Here is a 17852-nt window from a genome sequence, read left to right as displayed (position 1 = left end):
CAAGATAAGTGGAATTTGAAAGGTGTTGTTGCTGGGAAATGAAGTGAATCTTCCCCGTGTCAGTTGGTAGGATCCAAAAGGCCTTTCTCCAACTTGGAAAAAAAAAATAACAGAATGAACAATCAAGTCTGTGAGATTCTTAGAGATTCATGTGGGTTTGGCAGACAGACTATCAAGCACCCCATGAGCTGTATACTAGCTGAGTGTCATATTCATCATATTCCCATGACCAAGGTCAAATATTCTTTATGACACCATTAGCGCAATGATGCAATTAAGCTGTCAATTAGGCTATGATGGTTAAAGGGATAATAATACTTTGAATTCATAAAGGTAATTTTAATCATGTTTTTCCATGATGAAATGAAATGAATGAAATGAAATATGAAAAAAAAAAACATTTCAGAAATTGATATGTTGACAAATGTTTAGCACAAGGCTCTAGATCATGATGAGAGGTACTTTGTTCCATGGTACATTTGGCTAACAAGTTCAAATGTCTGATATAAATCCTACAAGAAGTTTTCTTCTTAGTATGAAAATTTCTCCAGGTATCTTTATTGCATACACTGAACAAAATGTTATTCAATATGTGCTAGATAGACTAATACAGACATTAATGGTTTCCCAAGTGCAAGGTTATTTATTACGGTGTTGGCAATTTACAAAGTTGAGGTGTAATCACAAGTTGTATTCATATTCTTTCTGGTCAGTTTATTCTGTCTTCTTAAGTTGTATCCATGTCAGATAAACTCATAAAATCAAATTTAGCTCGACCAAGTTGCGCAGCATTATTGATCCCCTTACAAGAAAAACTTCTCTCCAACTCTATCAATATGCTTTTGAGGACATAAACATGATTCCAAAAGAGATTCTGATGATCACTGGCTATTTTAAACCAGGCTCAAGGCTTCCAAACCACTTTGATTCCCCAAAACCGAAACATACAATCCAGATGTAGCAATGATTCCAACAGAACGAGATCGGAAATGAGAAACCCCACAGATCGTTTTCCCTGGGATAACTCGTTGCCGAGGGCAACAAGGCAGGTAAACATTGTCTCGGGGACATAGACGGGAGACGAAATGAGCAGTGAGGCAATCATAGGATATCTCGCTTAGATGTGGAATGAGGAGAGTAATGCAACACAAGAAAATGTTTACATTTCATGGCCACATTCAGCAGCTAGGCTGTGACATACACAGGCAATACCAATCTCCCCCGGAAGATTTATCATCTTCTCTGAAAGAGATACAGAGAAAGAGAAAGAGGGAGAGAAGGGAAGGGAGATATAAGGGTGAAAAAAAGAAAAAATAGGCAGGCATCATTGCTAGAAGATTGAAGCTTTCATCCCTGATTGGGGGAAGCGATATATCATGGCGGACCAAACTGTTGAAGGTCTTTCTTCCTTTTTTTTTCTAGCTCCTTGGAGGAAGTGGGGAATTCGTCTGGCCAGCCAGCATCGCGACGCACACCACACGTGAGCACCGGAGTGATGGGAGACAGTTTGGCAGCTCATCCCTGGTGCAAGTCACTTACTGGGGCTGATGATCATCATGCATGATAATCATTGCGATGGATGTGTCTCCCTATCTCTTGTCTCTTTTAGATGGCTAATGTATGCCGTCTCCTTGCATTTAGGAGACAAGGTGACAAGTCACGAAATTGAGAAAACAGGTACAACAGTACAGCTACAACGGTATGTGTGTGAAGGACTGAATAGATGTACATGGCGATATAAACATACAACTGTAATATAAACATATCTGTGTGTGTATGTACATGTGCGAGTGTGTGTGTGTGTGTGTGTGTGATCGCATACAAATCTCTCCATCTACACAGACATGTAGATTGTATGTGTGTACGTATGTATGTACGTATGTATGTATGTAGGGGGTGTGCTTGCATCCTCTTATGTCTGTCCATTTTCTTTCTCAAACAGGTCATGCTCTCATCTCCATCTATGAATATGAGTCTTCCTAATAATGTGCACCATCTTCGCTTCATGAAGAATGTATACTTTATTCTGGCTTCAAATTCTACAGGTTCCAAGGGGAAAATGGCATCACTCCCTCAGGTCAACACATTTGCTCATAAAGAGAAATATTGTGAGTATCAACCCAATATTTCGCTCCCCAGTTGCAACACCATTGAACTTCATTTTATACCCATAACTCTACACAGTACCATTAGGCCATTTCATTATTGATCTTGATGCAATAAAAAAGCAGACATTATTTCCTGTTAAAAGACAGTGGTGGTGCCAACTCTTATTTCCTATAAAATCAAACTTCCTCCACCTAGAGGCTTTTTCATGTGAAGGGGCGATGATTTTAACTGCAAAGGAATATATTATTCATCTACTATTCCATTAAGTGCATACTGAGTTATGTTGCTAGGCAACACAGGATCTACTTCCTAGGTAGAGGAGGGTGTGTTTGAGTACAAACCAGTATCTGGTCACTGTAGTAAGTGTGTTGTGTTCATAAAGGATGAAGATCTTTTTAAGGGCATCATTCAGGACGTTAAATATTAGTGAAATATCTCCTGATATTACTACCATAAAGCCAGAAATTATCACGTGCATAAAACTGCCACAAATTTCATGAGGAGCCAAACTTTGCATAAGTAAAATGCATATAAAATATTTTATCAAAATGTTACACAGAAAGTCAGTGGCAATTCAAGAAAGCTTCATGCCTTGAATGTTTCTGATTTTACAGTATATCTACATTTTGCTACAACTTTAAAGTCAAATTATTATTTTTGTATGTTTTTCAAATTCTCACAGAAATTTTACTTTGATTGCTTCTACTCTTTTAATTTCACATACATTTGTACTTGATTTTAGTAAGATTGCCATCTGCTGGACCTAACTCTGTACTGCTCTAGCTTATGAAATAAAAACATCAACAATCAGTGCAACATGATAACATAATAAGTGCAAACCTCTCTTCCTCAACATGATACAGTGTAAATGTTGCTGTTACCAAGGTAACAAAGTAAAGCAGTGAGGTGGCTCAGTCTGTAGCATGTGAGTTTGCGATCAAACGTCTCAGGTTCAAACCTAGCTGAGCAATGTTATGTGTTATCACGATTGTCAATTAGTATGAGACAGAACACGCAGTCCCTCAGACAGAGTAGAGTATGCCATTATAACATGGAGATTCAGCATGTAAAAGAGACATACAACTCCTGCACAGAGAAGATCCCACTACACTTCCTCACAAGTAGAGAAGGGTGCAAACAGGGTATGGTGGCCTGTCCCTATAACAAACCCTAAATACTGGCAATGACACTGGCCCCTCATGGTTTGCCCCACATAACATGCAATTGTCAGCAAAACATGTCAACTGCTAGCTCGCTGTGCAAAACAAATAGTGATGGCGATGAGCAATAATTTATACACAGAGAACTGACAGGCGATTACCTATCTAGAGCACTAGTAGTCGCAAATTGAGTTTAGGTTTCTTATTGCTCTACATTGCCTGCTATAAGGAGGCAGTTGTGATGTCCATGATTCACTCAGACCGTGCCAACAGTTAAACTGTGTGTAGAGCAGGACACACATCCCTGGATATTAGCAGGTGCATACTGCTATTGCTAACCATGGACAATTAAACATGAATGGTACACTTCACATTGTGGACCACATGCAAGTCCCTTTTGAAGAAGACCGATCCATCTCAGTGTTTTGTTGCTTTGGGGATTTTTTTTTTTCTCTTAGTGTAAAATATGATTTTGCTATTTATTGGAAATCCAGGACTCAAGTAGTTGGTTTGTTCCTGAAGGTTTGAGTAGGTATTAACAAACATTTATCTACTTGCTGAAGACCCTTCTAACACTCTAAAAATTACAGCATGATGACCAATTATCATAAAATGAATACTACTGATTATCAGGGGGGTTTGTTTGTTTGTTTGTTTTTTTAATGCATTAATGCTACTATTTTAAACCTGGCAAAGACCAATCCCTAATATACTCAGGTAGGTGTATAAACTATAATTGACTCTGATCCATAATTGAACATGATGAGTTCTCCTAAACAAAGGTTTCACAATCACTATCATTTGCTATATTTCATGTAGTCATCTGCACAAAAACAGTATCTATGGGTGTATATTTTTATATATCACTGATAAAATGTAATCTATCATCATTTCCTATACCACAACTAAACACATTTCTCTGCAAAGCTAGACTGAAGTCATCAGCAACTGAATGTCCACACGGAGTTGGACTGTGGCTTTTTGTCGGTCTATTTGTCTTGACCATCTGAAACGTGGACACTCTGGATGGACTTCACGGCAGTACATGTATATACATAGCATGAGAGAGGGTCAAAGGTGAGACCATGGAGCAAGAGCTAGCTAGCCATGAGAATTCCATTCCATCGAAGGCGAGGATGGACTGGAATAAGGAATGAGACATCTACGAGGAGGACATCGCCTGCAAACAGACGACATAGAAAGCCAGCACTGAAGGTAGTCATTTTAAAGTCTAATCCACCTTTCAAGTTTAACAGTGAGAGGGCGCAGGGGGTAGATTAGGTATCCTGGGGTAAAGAATGTGTGTTAAGAAGGAGAAGAAAACAAATACCAGAGAGATACACAGGAGCAGAGAGAGAATGAGAGATGGAATAGTGGGGGAGAGGATGAATCAAAAGTCATTTTGTGATATTCATGACAGATTGATATGTAAACAAAAAAAAAATCCACACACACACAAAAAAAGAATGCTACTCGAGGACAAATTTACCAAATCAGAAGATAGCACACATTCATATCATATGGCAAAGTCACAGCTTAAGCTCTCATGAAGATTGGATTTACATACAACTATCAAATGCTTCAGTATCCTGGAAAATTTACCCATCAAATTAGTCTAATGTAACAAACTCATTATAAAGTGAAGGTGCAGGTACACCAGGTATGCAGGTTATGCAAAATTCTGACAAGGTCTTTTGACATCAGATTATGAAACTAACACTATGCTCAACTGATAATGAACCATATAAAAACACCATTAGCCTGATTATAATCTGGATCTTTAAAAAAAAAAAAAAAAAAAAAATCCTGGACGTGCTAATCAATGCAAGAAGCACTCCAAGCGGAGAGAAAGGGGAAAATGGTAATGGTACAGAATGCTCAGTAGATGACTGAGGTACAGCCAGCATACATGGTGTGTTGTGTTTGCCTCGCAATGTTCTACAGTTTAACCCTTGCGTGCTTCAAGTGGCAATTGGCACAGAAAAACAAATAGCATTGTACACACTGTCCAATGTCCCTGGTACAGAAAGGGTTAAAGGGATGGTACAGTATTGGTGGAGATGAGAATTGGGCTTTTAACTTTTTGCGAGATACCAAGAAAAAACTTATGATATAGTACAGAGCATACCATTTTAAGAGGAATTCAAAGTTTATTTGATGAAAATCAGGTTTAGAATGACTGAAACATTCAAAAACAAAGTAAAACAAAGCAATCGTAACAAAGTGTGGGTCCCACACTTCATGAGAATCACTCTTTTTGGGATATCTCGTCCATTTCAAAACCAGCACTAAAATCTGCACTTTGCAACACCTCACGACAAAAGCCCATGAGAGGTGAAAATGGACACATGGAATATTGATGATAACAATGAATATGAAAGAGACACGTCTGCCATTTACTCATCTTTATGTCTATACCAGTGACTGCCGGGAGCGATCAAGTCTGGAAATACATCACTGGGAGATCCGGTCCTTGGGAAATTATGGGGAATAGACCAGACATGATATTCTGGCTCATTGTTCACTTTTATATTTTTTTTTTTTGTAGTATATATATATATATATATTTTTTTTTTTTTTTTTTTGGGGGGGGGGAGAGGGAGAGGGGTAGTTAATAGTTAGAAGGGATAGGAAAGCTTTTGCTGTTGTTTTTGTTACTTATAGAATACACTTCTACCTTTACAATGTGACAGAGAGAAAGCATACATACATTGACAAAAACAGACAATTGTGATTGGATGAATAATTATGCCCTTCTATTAAAAGCAACTATACTAAGCTTACTACATATACTGTGGTTCAGCTGTAAAAATACAGTCGCGAATATCTCATAGATCACATTGTTTTCATCTGTCTCATTTCACCTCTGATAGGACATAAGATGGAGGTCCTGCATGTGAGAGAGTCACAACTCATGCACGTTAACGATCCCGCTTCATTCATTCATTGCAAAGAGCAGGGTGTTTAGCCCGGTGAAGTGGTCCTGCCTCACATCCAACCGGACCCCATGGAAGACCAGCTTAGCATAGCTGAATATGGGCTATCCAGCCATCTTTTCAGATGGAAAATGAATAAATAAACAACCAAACCTCTCATTTTGGCACTAGCTTGTTATCATTTAATCAGAAATGATTGAAAGAATTCACTGATATAAATTTAAGCCAACAGATGAGGTTTTACAGATGATGTACTAACAAAGGCATGGTTACAAGGATCAACAGAAGATGTGAACACACAATCTTCAGTTGCTGTCATTTCCAAGCACTCTTTTTCCCCATTAGAAATGTAATGTCAAGCATGTGTCTGCCTCATAGAACCATTACTGAGCTATTCAGAGAGATCTAGGAAAGTCCGGGGAGGAGAAGGAAACTTAGTAGCTCTGGCATTGCTTATCATCATCAAGAGGGGGAAAAAAAAGAGAGAAAAAGGTGAAGGTGAAAAAAAAAAGGTTGCAGAGAAGTTACACTATCTAGACACAATGTACATCAAAGGCTCACAAGCAACAAAAACAGATTAGAGATGGCTGTATCATCTTTGAATACTCGTCTGCATTGTTACAGGATAACAGAGAGACAGACACAGAAAACGACAGATAGACAGACAGACAGACAGACAGAAATAAAGGGATATATAAGGAGAGAGACAGACAAACAGAATTGACAGACAGAGAAAAACAGACACAGAGATATACATCAAGAGACAGAGAGAAGGGAGAGACAGGGACAAAGAGGAAACAGACAGATATAGAGTGACAGACTTACAAATGGACAGACAGAGACACATAGAGACAGAAAAAGAGGTAGATATAATATAGAGACAGAAAAATAGAAACAGAGAGAGAGAAAGAGAGAGAGATGGCTAGAGATATACTATGACAGATATTTGTATAGCTAAATAAAGACAGAAAGAAAGAAAAAGAGATAAAGTGAGAAAAGAAATGACTGAGAGAAGGATAGAAAGGGGAAGGGTGAAGTCGGAGGGACGGTGAAAGTCAAGAAGAGAAAATGTTTGCCTTCTTGGGGTGGCAGGGGAAGAGGGTTAACCTGTTGGAATAAATTTGAATGAAATCAGCGACATTTGATACTCTCTCAGTCAAGGATGTCTCCTGGGGGGCGTTTCATCAACGAGTTCGTCGGAGATTTCACCGACAAATTTGCTATCAGCCAATCAGACCAAGGATTTCATTAGCTTGTAACAGTTGTCAGTGTAAATCCTTGCGTCTGATTGGCTGATAGCAAATTCGTCGGTGAAAACCTCCGACGAACTCGTTGATGAAACACCCCCCTGGTGAAGTTGAAGGGGCTGGCGACTAGTAAACTAGTCCTTCATACCTGGCTATACTGTCCTCCAACTCAGACTGTACCTCCAACTCGGACTCTTCAGTCACTGACAGATCTCGGTCAGTGTAACAACACAGGGTTTCACAGCAACAACAAAAGAGGAAAACAACGTTGCAAAAGTACTTGAAGATAGAATACCATGCTAGACTGTTTATTCACTACAAAATACTACAACTTTGAGACACTTCCTGCAAATGTAGCTCTATAATTACCTATTTGATATCACAAATCATACCACTTACTTTGAATTAATATCTACATGACCTTGTCTTCAGTTTGTTTTCATTTTTCAAATAGTGTCTGCAATATCTGTGGTACTTCTTCTCCTTCCTCATATCCAATATCTACATAGTCATTAGATATTTGGCCAGGTCTTGTCACATCACGGAGCCTTCTCATTTGCAGCCATTGGGCCGTTTAGGCTACACTGTTCCTTCAGGTTAGGGCAATGGAGAATGTGTGGCATGGTTTGAGGTATATGCCACAGTCACAATCACACATAGACCCCGTTTACAGTGCGAGGCTCGGCCGCGGCTCGGCCGCGGCCGAGCCCAGCCCCGCTTCAGTGTAAACGCGCAAAAGGCCAAATGTGAGGCCAAAATTGGCCTCGCATTTGGCCTCGCTCTGGAGGTGGTCTCGGCCGCGGCTCGGCCGCGGCCGAGCCCGGCCTCTTCTTGGTGTAAACGCAAACTGGGCCAAATGCGCGGCCAATTGCGCGGCCAATTTTAGTCTGGCTTCCAAACCCTCTGCCTGTATCTTTCGCTATTCACGATATTAACCCCCTCAACGTGGAAAACTAGTATAGTTTAAGGTGGTTTTGTCCTGCAAAGGATTTTTTCCTTCGGCAAAGGCCTTTGCCCGAACGGCGACTTCGTCGCCACGGAATTCATTTGGCAAAGGGTCTGAAAACCAGACAATACCAAATTACGTTTGTTTACAAGCAGAGCGCCACTACGACAAAATATTGAAAGGTTTGAATCAAAAGCGCGGCCGAGCCCAGCAGTGTAAACGGACAAAATTGCGAGGCTCGGCCGCGCAATTGAGGCCGGACTCGGCCACGGCCGAGCCGCGGCCGAGCCCGGCCCCGCACTGTAAACGGGGTCTTTGTATAACATCCTCTGTGGTAGTTAAAGGCAGACATTAATTAAAGGCAGAAATTAATATCTAATGCATTCTTCTTTTCCTTATTCTGTATAGCTCATTCAGCTGTAACTCGAGGTTGAAAACAAAAGAACACAGCCTGAAAATAAGGCTAAGCTATTTGAGCACAAGCTAGAAGACATGTAAGGCAATGACACATGGCTCATGGTGTTACCTAAGGCAGCACAGCCTATAAAGGCTAATCATCCTGTCAAAGTGTCCTAAACTGTTACACCGAGGAATCTGGATTACGCTGAGAAAAATAGCCTGCCTTGCTTTAACTGCGTTTTGTTTACCAGCTGGCAAGCATCCTCGGGCACTTTCTGCACCAATTTTCTTCACTGATTGGCACAGAGATGTCTGCAAACAAATTGTCAATGTATGAAAACTACCTACTCCTCCTTATAGCTATATTGTGTAACCTTGGCCTTTCTGTTGGACTGTAGCACATTGCTACACATGAGCTTTCCTAACCCATATAACTATTAAAAGTAAAGTTTGGATGGATTACTGAATGCTGGTGAAGATAGCCTGGCAAGTAAAGTCTGGGCACATAAAAAAGGGTTAATAAAGTCATGTTAATCAGGGGCAGACCCAGGAATTCTGTAAAAGGGGGGGGGGGTGGGAGCATGCCTTCACAAAATTAAAGGGGGGTGCATGCACCCCCTCCATTTTTTTCTTTTAATTTTTTTTTGCTTAAAAAAATAATAAAGGGGGGCGCATGCCCAGTGTGCCTCCAACTCAATCCGCCACTGATAATGACATCATTTCAACACACACTCAGCTTGAGGACTGTATGTCACTTCTTTAATGACATTTTTAGCAAAGTAAAGATAGACTTACGAAGGACAACTTGGGAACCAAGTACACCACTCCCCTCCCATCTCTCCCTTTCTCTCTAAATCTGCTAAATATGCATGAGAAGAATATCATATTTTTAGTTAAGGTATTTAGCCTTTCCTGACGATTCTTGATTTTCATTTTGAAGACTGAAGTTTTCACTTGTTAGTCACTGTGAATGGTCCTGAAAATAAACCATGGAAATAAAGCATGTTTTTGTTTTGTTTTTTTGTTCTTTTTTACAGGTGTGGTAAAAATTACCTTAACCTGTTGAGGACGGGCTGATTTTGCTACAACACGCATTTCCCATAGACCCTTATCCTTATACTTGGGACTTGTCCTCAACGAGTTAATGCCACAATAAAACTTTCTAAAACACATATTTCCTTAATTTCATTTCCTGGTAAACTGTATTTGACCTGCAAGGATAAACGCCGAAAGCTAACATGAATGTCATAAATGATAAATGAAAATCCTTTTATATTGTTGTTGTTGTTTGGAGATCATAAACTTAGAGTATTTGGCTAGAAATTGAGGAATACAGGATGCCAGAGGAATTAAAAAAAAAAATGATATTCAGTCAAGTAGATACCAGTGTAGCAGGCAAACTGTGTTTCTTCTTGGTGGGACTGGGCTGTACATCTCTGTAATTGGAAACTCCCCCCACGTACCACCAGGCCGAGTTACAAATGTGGCTTGGAATACACAATCGACGACAGTGACAAGAGATGTTATGATATGGATGTGATGAGCACAAGATATAGACTTGGTTATCAAAACCCATGTACACATACTGTATGTCTCTTGTGGAAATGTCATGCCAAGATTAGCATCTTGACATCATTGAAGACATTAATATTTTTCATATGTTTCTAGCGTGACCGATTTCTGTGACAGACTACACAAAAAATGAGCAACCAACCACAGCGCTGCTACAGTATTTGACATAAGTCATTAGTGTATAGGCTGCTATTTTTGCAAGGGTTTAATTTTCGCAAATTTTGCGAATCACGGTTAGATCACAATTTAACAACACATGAAAATGTCTCCATACGCTAGGGTAACACTGCATTTACTCTAGCCTCGGCGTCAATTCGCGAAAACAACATCTCACAAAAATGTCTATGACGACCTCATTTGCGAATATATCTGTACACGAAAATAACAGCGTATACACTATTTCATCCCTCAAATGCGCATCTGTATCACTCTGTGCTGAGGATATTGTAGGAACATGGATCTGCACATTTTTGTGATAATGGGGGGAAAATGTGACTGCCAGCACCTAAAATAGAGCAGATACATGTACGTATGTGCAGAGAAAAAGCCATTGGTAGATAGTGCCAATATCCATGAACTACTATGTAACTAAACATCTTAGCTTTCCACTTCCTTACACATACAACACTACACTACATACACACAGCTCCCATTTTATCCCTTTCCCCTTCTTGAAGAACCATACAAAGATCAGGACATAGAGCTTTCTTTATGAAAATTGACACAGGTATAGCTGTGATGAACATTTCATTTCAATCATCGTATTTAACATTCAGATTCATTTCACAATACACTATGTCAACTGCCTAGAGTCTGATACAGACTCGTAGAAGGAACGCGTGATAAATTTTGGATGGTGTGCTATCACATTTATAACATGACAAGAATAGCTCAAGAATGACACACTGTATTAGTTTCACATCTAAGGAAGACAGCATAGATGACCTACATGTGACCTGACCAAAAATAAAAGAAATGCATTGTACAAGGTCAACTTCAGAGAGAAAACCCAACATATAACACCAAAACCACACATCAGAAATCAAGTAATGATACTGGTGGGCACCAAGGAATAGAACACTCTAGTGTGGTAAGATTAACCCTTACATCTGCTTTCGTTGATTTGTTTGTTGCACAAGTTTTTAGGACATGTAAATTAAAGGTACAAATTGCCCTTATCATATTTCCCCCTCTGGTAGGATATAGTTCTTTACAATGGTTTTCAGCCGTGATTTCTTTCTCCACTTATTTATTCTTTGACACATAATGGTACATATTAAATCTATGTGTGCCACATTATTCCGAGACCACAACACATAAGCATTTCTGGAACCCATTGTTTTTCAGAGCCATGTAACTTTTTATTAGAAGTGTTTATGCTAGACATGCAGTATGCAATATTGTAGAGAAAATTCCAAGCTTTGCTGCAAAGTAAATTGAATGACAAAGCTAAAATGTGTCATGATTATTTTTCTAGCATATGGCCAGTAGCTACATTATTGTCTGGGTCTTGAAGGTAGTGACATGACATCTGCTCCTGTGACAATTGCTCCGGTCCATTTTCTCCACGGACTTAGGATTCGTGTAAGGGGTGTGATAGGCTTTTAGGTTTAGTTATTGATGTAAGGATTAAGATTAGGGGTACGGTTATGTTTGTGGGTAGAATTTATGTTTGGGTTTACAACAGCGTGAAGATATATCATGGAAGCAATTGTTGCAGATGCAAATGCCATCAAGCCCTTGAAGGCATGACTTTGGCAGACACAATAGTATGTTTGGCAGGCACAAAAAAATAAGAATTTATTCCAAAAAAAAAAACACCCTAGGGAACAACAGTATTCAATCACAACACAATGCTAGGTATTGTGTGAGGAACGGAATTAAAAGTGACCACTGTACTGTGGCATTTGGCAATTTATCTATTGGTTTGGGCAGGGTCGTGCATTTGAGCAAAATATGCAAACTTAAGAAGCCATCGACTGAGTAAGGAATGCAAAAGTAGCACATAAAGAGTTAAGATCTAGCACTTGTTTGTTCTGCCTGAATTGCAAGGGGTCAGACTCATCTAGCATTCATGCTATTTTCTGGTTCCTATTATTATTGCTTTTTCCATGTGACTGCATATTTGTAAACATGTACATTGATCATTAACGCATTGGATAGTAAATAAATTCAAATTCAAATTTAAATTCAAATTCAAATTCAAATTCAAAATATATAAAACAAGGAGTGTGGCAGTAGGCTCTGCAGTGGAACAAGTCAGTCTGCATCAAGTGTTATCTGGTTCATTACTAACAGTTTTTTTTTTTTTTTTTACAGAATTTGTGCTACGTATTGAGTTGAGGGAGCAGAGTCTGCCTAAAGATAACAATCACATTTCCTATGACAGGCGGCCTGGATGCCGTTATCTTTTTTCATCTCCGATCCATCCAGACAAGGCTCGTGATGAATCACATTACGTGTTGTATGCTTCAAAAACTAGGGGAGGAACATGAAGAAGAGCTAGAAATTTGCCTTCTCCGGCTGAACAGAGAGTCAAATGAGATCAAGCAAGCCGAGTGTACGTGCATTTCACTGGCGCAAACAAATTAGCCTGTGTGCTCATCAACCCTGTCATGTCAAATCTCGAGGACTTTTGTGTTCTCAGCATACTGCACAGATCTTACAATTAATCTCCACATTGCCATGGCAACTCAGAAATGTAGGTCATCTCAAAGCAGATGACCAAACATAGATGACTGTTTGTTCGCAAGAATTTTACGCAGTTTCATAACCACAGTTAATTTTGAAACTATTGAGAATAAGAATTTCTTGTTAAAGTACACATTCACCTGACATTTTGAGAAACTTAAAACTTGGCTGTGCCAATATCATTTTTTTTTAACTGAAAGCTACAACAACACCAACATACATCTCAACTTTCACATAAATGATGACCTACCAAGTTTATGATGAAAAAAAGTAAAAGCAAGCTAAAGTCTGAAGCTGTAGTAATGGTAAAATTAAATTCAACGTCAAGAGGTAAGAGGTATAGAGTTCTGTACGTCTAAGAATACTGCACGACTGCAAATCTGTTTTCATATTTACTAGTAATCGCCAGTGGTACCAGTATTATGAATGATTCTTGCAAAACAATACCATGCATTCTGGGCCAATACCAAGAAAGTGTGCAGGGAGCCATCAAATTGCGGTCGCTGTGCACAACAACATCGAAAATTTAATTCCCATCAGTCTCCATGGCAACTGACAATCTATTTCATTTGCACAAACATGAAGTAAAGTACAAAAATAGAAAAAAAAAAGAATTGCTCAAATCTGTCTCCGGACATTTTAATTTCATTGCAAATTCAAAAACATGGAGAAAATCAGAGCCATTCTCTTCTCACAAGAATGAAGGTAAAAGAAAAACAGCAACAACCCAAACTTGAACAAATTGTGGGAATTGCCGCTGCTGGCTATACATTTGACTCTGGATGTTTTCCAGAATGCACTGATTGAATGCTACATCATCATCCTCTATGGGGGAGAGTGTAAAGGGGTAATGGTAGGAATGGTGATGGGAGAGCGGGCGGGTTTTGGGGGGGGGGGGGGGAGGAAGGATGGGGAGGGAGATGGAGAGGGGGGTAGGAGAGGGGGATGTGACCGGAATCAAAGAGATAGCCAAGATGACTCAAGATGCCATCCATGTCACGGACTGCTGAATGAGAGATGAAAGTCTTTGGCGGAGTGGTGTGCACGGCTGAATTAAATGTGTAGGCACGTTGGAAAGACGGACGGGTGTTGGAGGAACCGCTGATGGATGGCTGGAAGACGGCGTGATGTATCTCTGTGTTTGCAGAGAGGAGACAGACTTACAGACACACAGATCCACCAAAACAAACACACGCAGAAACACACAGACAAGTACAAGACGACATCATACACTTAAGATCCTCAATGCAGTGAGATTTTCCTCTATAAAGGCATCCCTCAACCTACAGCATATTACTAGTGGAACTTGCACACTCTGTCTTGGGATCACAGAATCCTGAGTAGACTTAGATTAGCTTGCACATATCATCAAACATTAACTCTTTAAACTCATCAGCAACATGTTTAATGTATAGTGTCAATGTTATATATCTAAACAGTCAGTCCGCAGCGTCGTATGCTAATGAGCAAATCCACCGAATTTATTCCACGCGCAGGAATTCTGCGCATGTGTCTGGCGACGAGGCTTTTCGTCGACGCAAAATGTATATCCCCAACATCGCTCGTTGTTACGTTGCCATGAACCTGTTTCCGGAGCCGTGACCGGGTAAGTCTTGTAGTCCAATAAATGACGATTAATTCCATACTTTTTTTAGCCGAATTTGACACTTTTTGAGGGAGATACAATGGATATAAGAAGCTGCTTGCGATAGAATCTGATTTTGACATGCACTGATACATTGCTGGATCCTGACCCATCTACAACTCCTATGGTTATTTTAATCAGTTATTTGAATAGATGAGATTCTAGCGGAAATTTTGATACCAGCCTCATTTTGGCTCAAAAATAAACGAAGTGATCAAAATTGCACCCAAAGTCGAAGCAAATTTCCGAAAATATTGGTTTTGCGATGCCATCTGTATGCATGTAGGGTCACGTGACCTTCACGTTAATGAGAATTCCGGACTCGATTTTGTCTCTGCAGTGGCAAGTTTTGATCGCGCACGCACTGGCCGTAGTCCCGTATGTACAATTAGATGTCCTGTTCTGTAAAATAGTCGTCCACGGTATCGTATCACAGCTAGCGCTACTACTTTAGAACTAAAAGTACAGAGATCGATATAGATCATGACAGAGTACGATCTACTAGTAAAATGTACATGACATCAGTCAATTTCCCTTGTTGTATTTGGCAGAGACCCTGCACTATTTTATTATCATTATTATCATTATTTTTAATAGAACCAACAGTTAAGTTCTACATTCTATAGTTTGATGAATTCAAAATACATTATGATGGTATGGGAATATGTACAATCATAATAATGTACCACCTCATACTAGTCATACTATCACAGTCGTAGCATTAGCATTTTGACAATTTGAATACAATGGGGTGATGTACCAATGTTTTTGTGACAAATGAAATATTATTTACTTCTGGTTCCACTGTGTTTTAATAGACTTGACAAATGCATGTTTCGTATACTACGTTCATGCCAAATGTCATTTTATTTTCATCTCAATTGTTGCTATTTCACTTTTTTCTTTTGCCTCTTTGTAAAATTTCTATAATGATCTTTGAACAATAGAAAGACAATGCTCTCCTTTATAAATGCCATTGGAATTGAACTGTATAAATTCCAGTTGTATACATTTTTGCAATTAGTTTCATTCCTGACAAATATTTAGAATAATTATAATTGTTGTGTAATTGAATTGTACTGTAGTCCTTCTCAAAGTATATATATTTTTTGAACTCTGAATTAACCTTTCAGCACCAACCCCTTGCGAGATGTGTGCCACAAAAGCAGCTTCTTGCCAAAGGTGTATGAAGACACCAACCAAACACCATCTCCTGCCCCAAGCCAACAATGCCCCACCAAGCCAGCCACTGCGGGGACACCAACCCAGTCAGCTCCTGCTCTACGCCAAGAGTGCTCAAGAGACAGAACATCCAAGCGTGTGACCCTCCCGCAGGAACTGGTAAATTGGATACAGGATTGCATCTGTAAATTATAATTCTTGCTCTTTTCAACTTGCACTCAAGTTCCTCAAACAGGGATTAATAAATTGAAATTTTAGTTGGTACAGTTGTATTGTAAATTTTTGTTAATGATTATTGAGCAATAGAAAAAGTGTAATGTTCTTATTTAAGATGCCACTGAACGTTAAGTCATGAAATTTAATTGTACACATTTTAAGAGTAGTCAAATGAATTATGGGCAGTAGCTTGAATGACTGTAATCCTTCTCTGGCTGTCATGTAATTGTAGTTCTTCTTGAAGAATATTTTTTAAACTCTGATTTGCCTTTCAGCACCAACCCCTTACCAGATATGTGCCACAAAAGCAGCTTCTTGCCAAAGGTGTATGAAGACACCAACCAAACACCATCTCCCCTGCCCCAAGCCAACAATGCCCCACCAAGCCAGCCACTGCATGGATACCAACCCAGTCACTGCAGGGATACCAACCCAGTCAGCTCTTGCTCAACGCCAAGAGTGCTCAAGAGATGGAACATGCCGGAAATGCTCCATTACAGCTTGTTTGTATGACCCTCCCGCAGGAACTGGTAAATTGAATGCTGTACAGGATTGCATCTGTAAATTATTATTCTAGTTAAACCCATTTTGTTTGGTCAGTATAACACTCAAGGTGTATCCCCAAGTCAGTAGAATGCTCATGAAGATCAACTGCTGCCCCCTCATTCTGCTCTTAGGTTTCACAGGTTGTAATCATGCTGGGTGAGAACTGTCTGGGCAAATGCCCCAGACATGTCCCACTATTCATGTATCCAGACATCACTCAATATGGCTGCTTTTCAGTTATTCAGGAAAAAGATTCTACTTTTGCTGACTTTTTTGGGATTTACAAGAGACAGTGAACAAAGAAGAAATAATGTTGCATATTTAACAAGACAATGTTGATGTAAGAAAAATAAGTGTGTGAATAAGCAGTGCAAATGTAAAAAACAGGGGCAAAATTGTGGTCCTGGTTGTACATGCAGGAATTTTACAAATTTAGATAACCATGTAATTATGGAAAGTGAAGGTAGTGATAGTGACAATGTAAAATCTAGACACTGCAGATTTGTCTGAAAATGGTACAAATGTATAGCCTTGCTTGCATTGTGATCAAAGTTGCACAAACCAAGCATATGTGCATTTATACCTGTTTACAGAAACTTCTTTTTATTTCTTTTGTTTCAACAAAAAATTAAGGGGGGGGGGGTGTGCGCCAGTTGCGGTCCTCCCTGGATCCGCCACTGTGAAGATGTGTCAGTCAGTTTTGATAAGTTATTTTGTCTAATGCAGTGTGTGAAGAATGTGTGTGAATAATGAACATGTATTCATCTAAGAGCAATCCTACCTCTGCATACTACTAGTATACTGATTCTTTGTTTTAGCTTTCTCGTTTAAAGCCTGTATTGTAGTTTATGCATTTATGAATTATGTTATTTGCCCTAGGTTTGTGTGGCAAACTAAAGTTTTGATGGGCAGAATGTGACCAAATACCTACCCTCATCAAATTTGAAGTTCCACATACTGTAACAGTGGGTATTTTCGCGCTTGGCCGGGTAAGAACAGTTTCGCGTGATTTTAATTTCACGGAATCAAGACATCCCACACAGGAATATATGGCAAGCAAAAATATCCACATACTTTTATTTTCGCGCTAGTTTTTTGGTTGCGCAATATGCACGAAAATTTCAACAACGCGAAAATTTCCACTTTTACAGTAATCATTCTCTTACAAAGCTTTTATGTATGTGAAAAGGAAAGTACAAATAC

At 39.4% G+C, this 17852-nt stretch overlaps 1 protein-coding gene and 1 pseudogene across 1 annotated transcript in view; one reads left to right on the top strand and one right to left on the bottom strand.

The window, feature by feature from the left end:
* Positions 1 to 17852, bottom strand: part of LOC140237825 (protein ENTREP2-like) — a 172177-nt gene that overhangs the window by 66565 nt on the left and 87760 nt on the right. The window lies entirely within an intron of this gene.
* On the top strand, positions 14577 to 17440 carry LOC140237990 (uncharacterized; annotated as a pseudogene).

The sequence above is a fragment of the Diadema setosum genome, chromosome 14 (assembly GCF_964275005.1).
Source record: "Diadema setosum chromosome 14, eeDiaSeto1, whole genome shotgun sequence".
NCBI classification, from domain to species: domain Eukaryota; kingdom Metazoa; phylum Echinodermata; class Echinoidea; order Diadematoida; family Diadematidae; genus Diadema; species Diadema setosum.
This window is presented reverse-complemented; position numbering and strand designations above follow the sequence as displayed.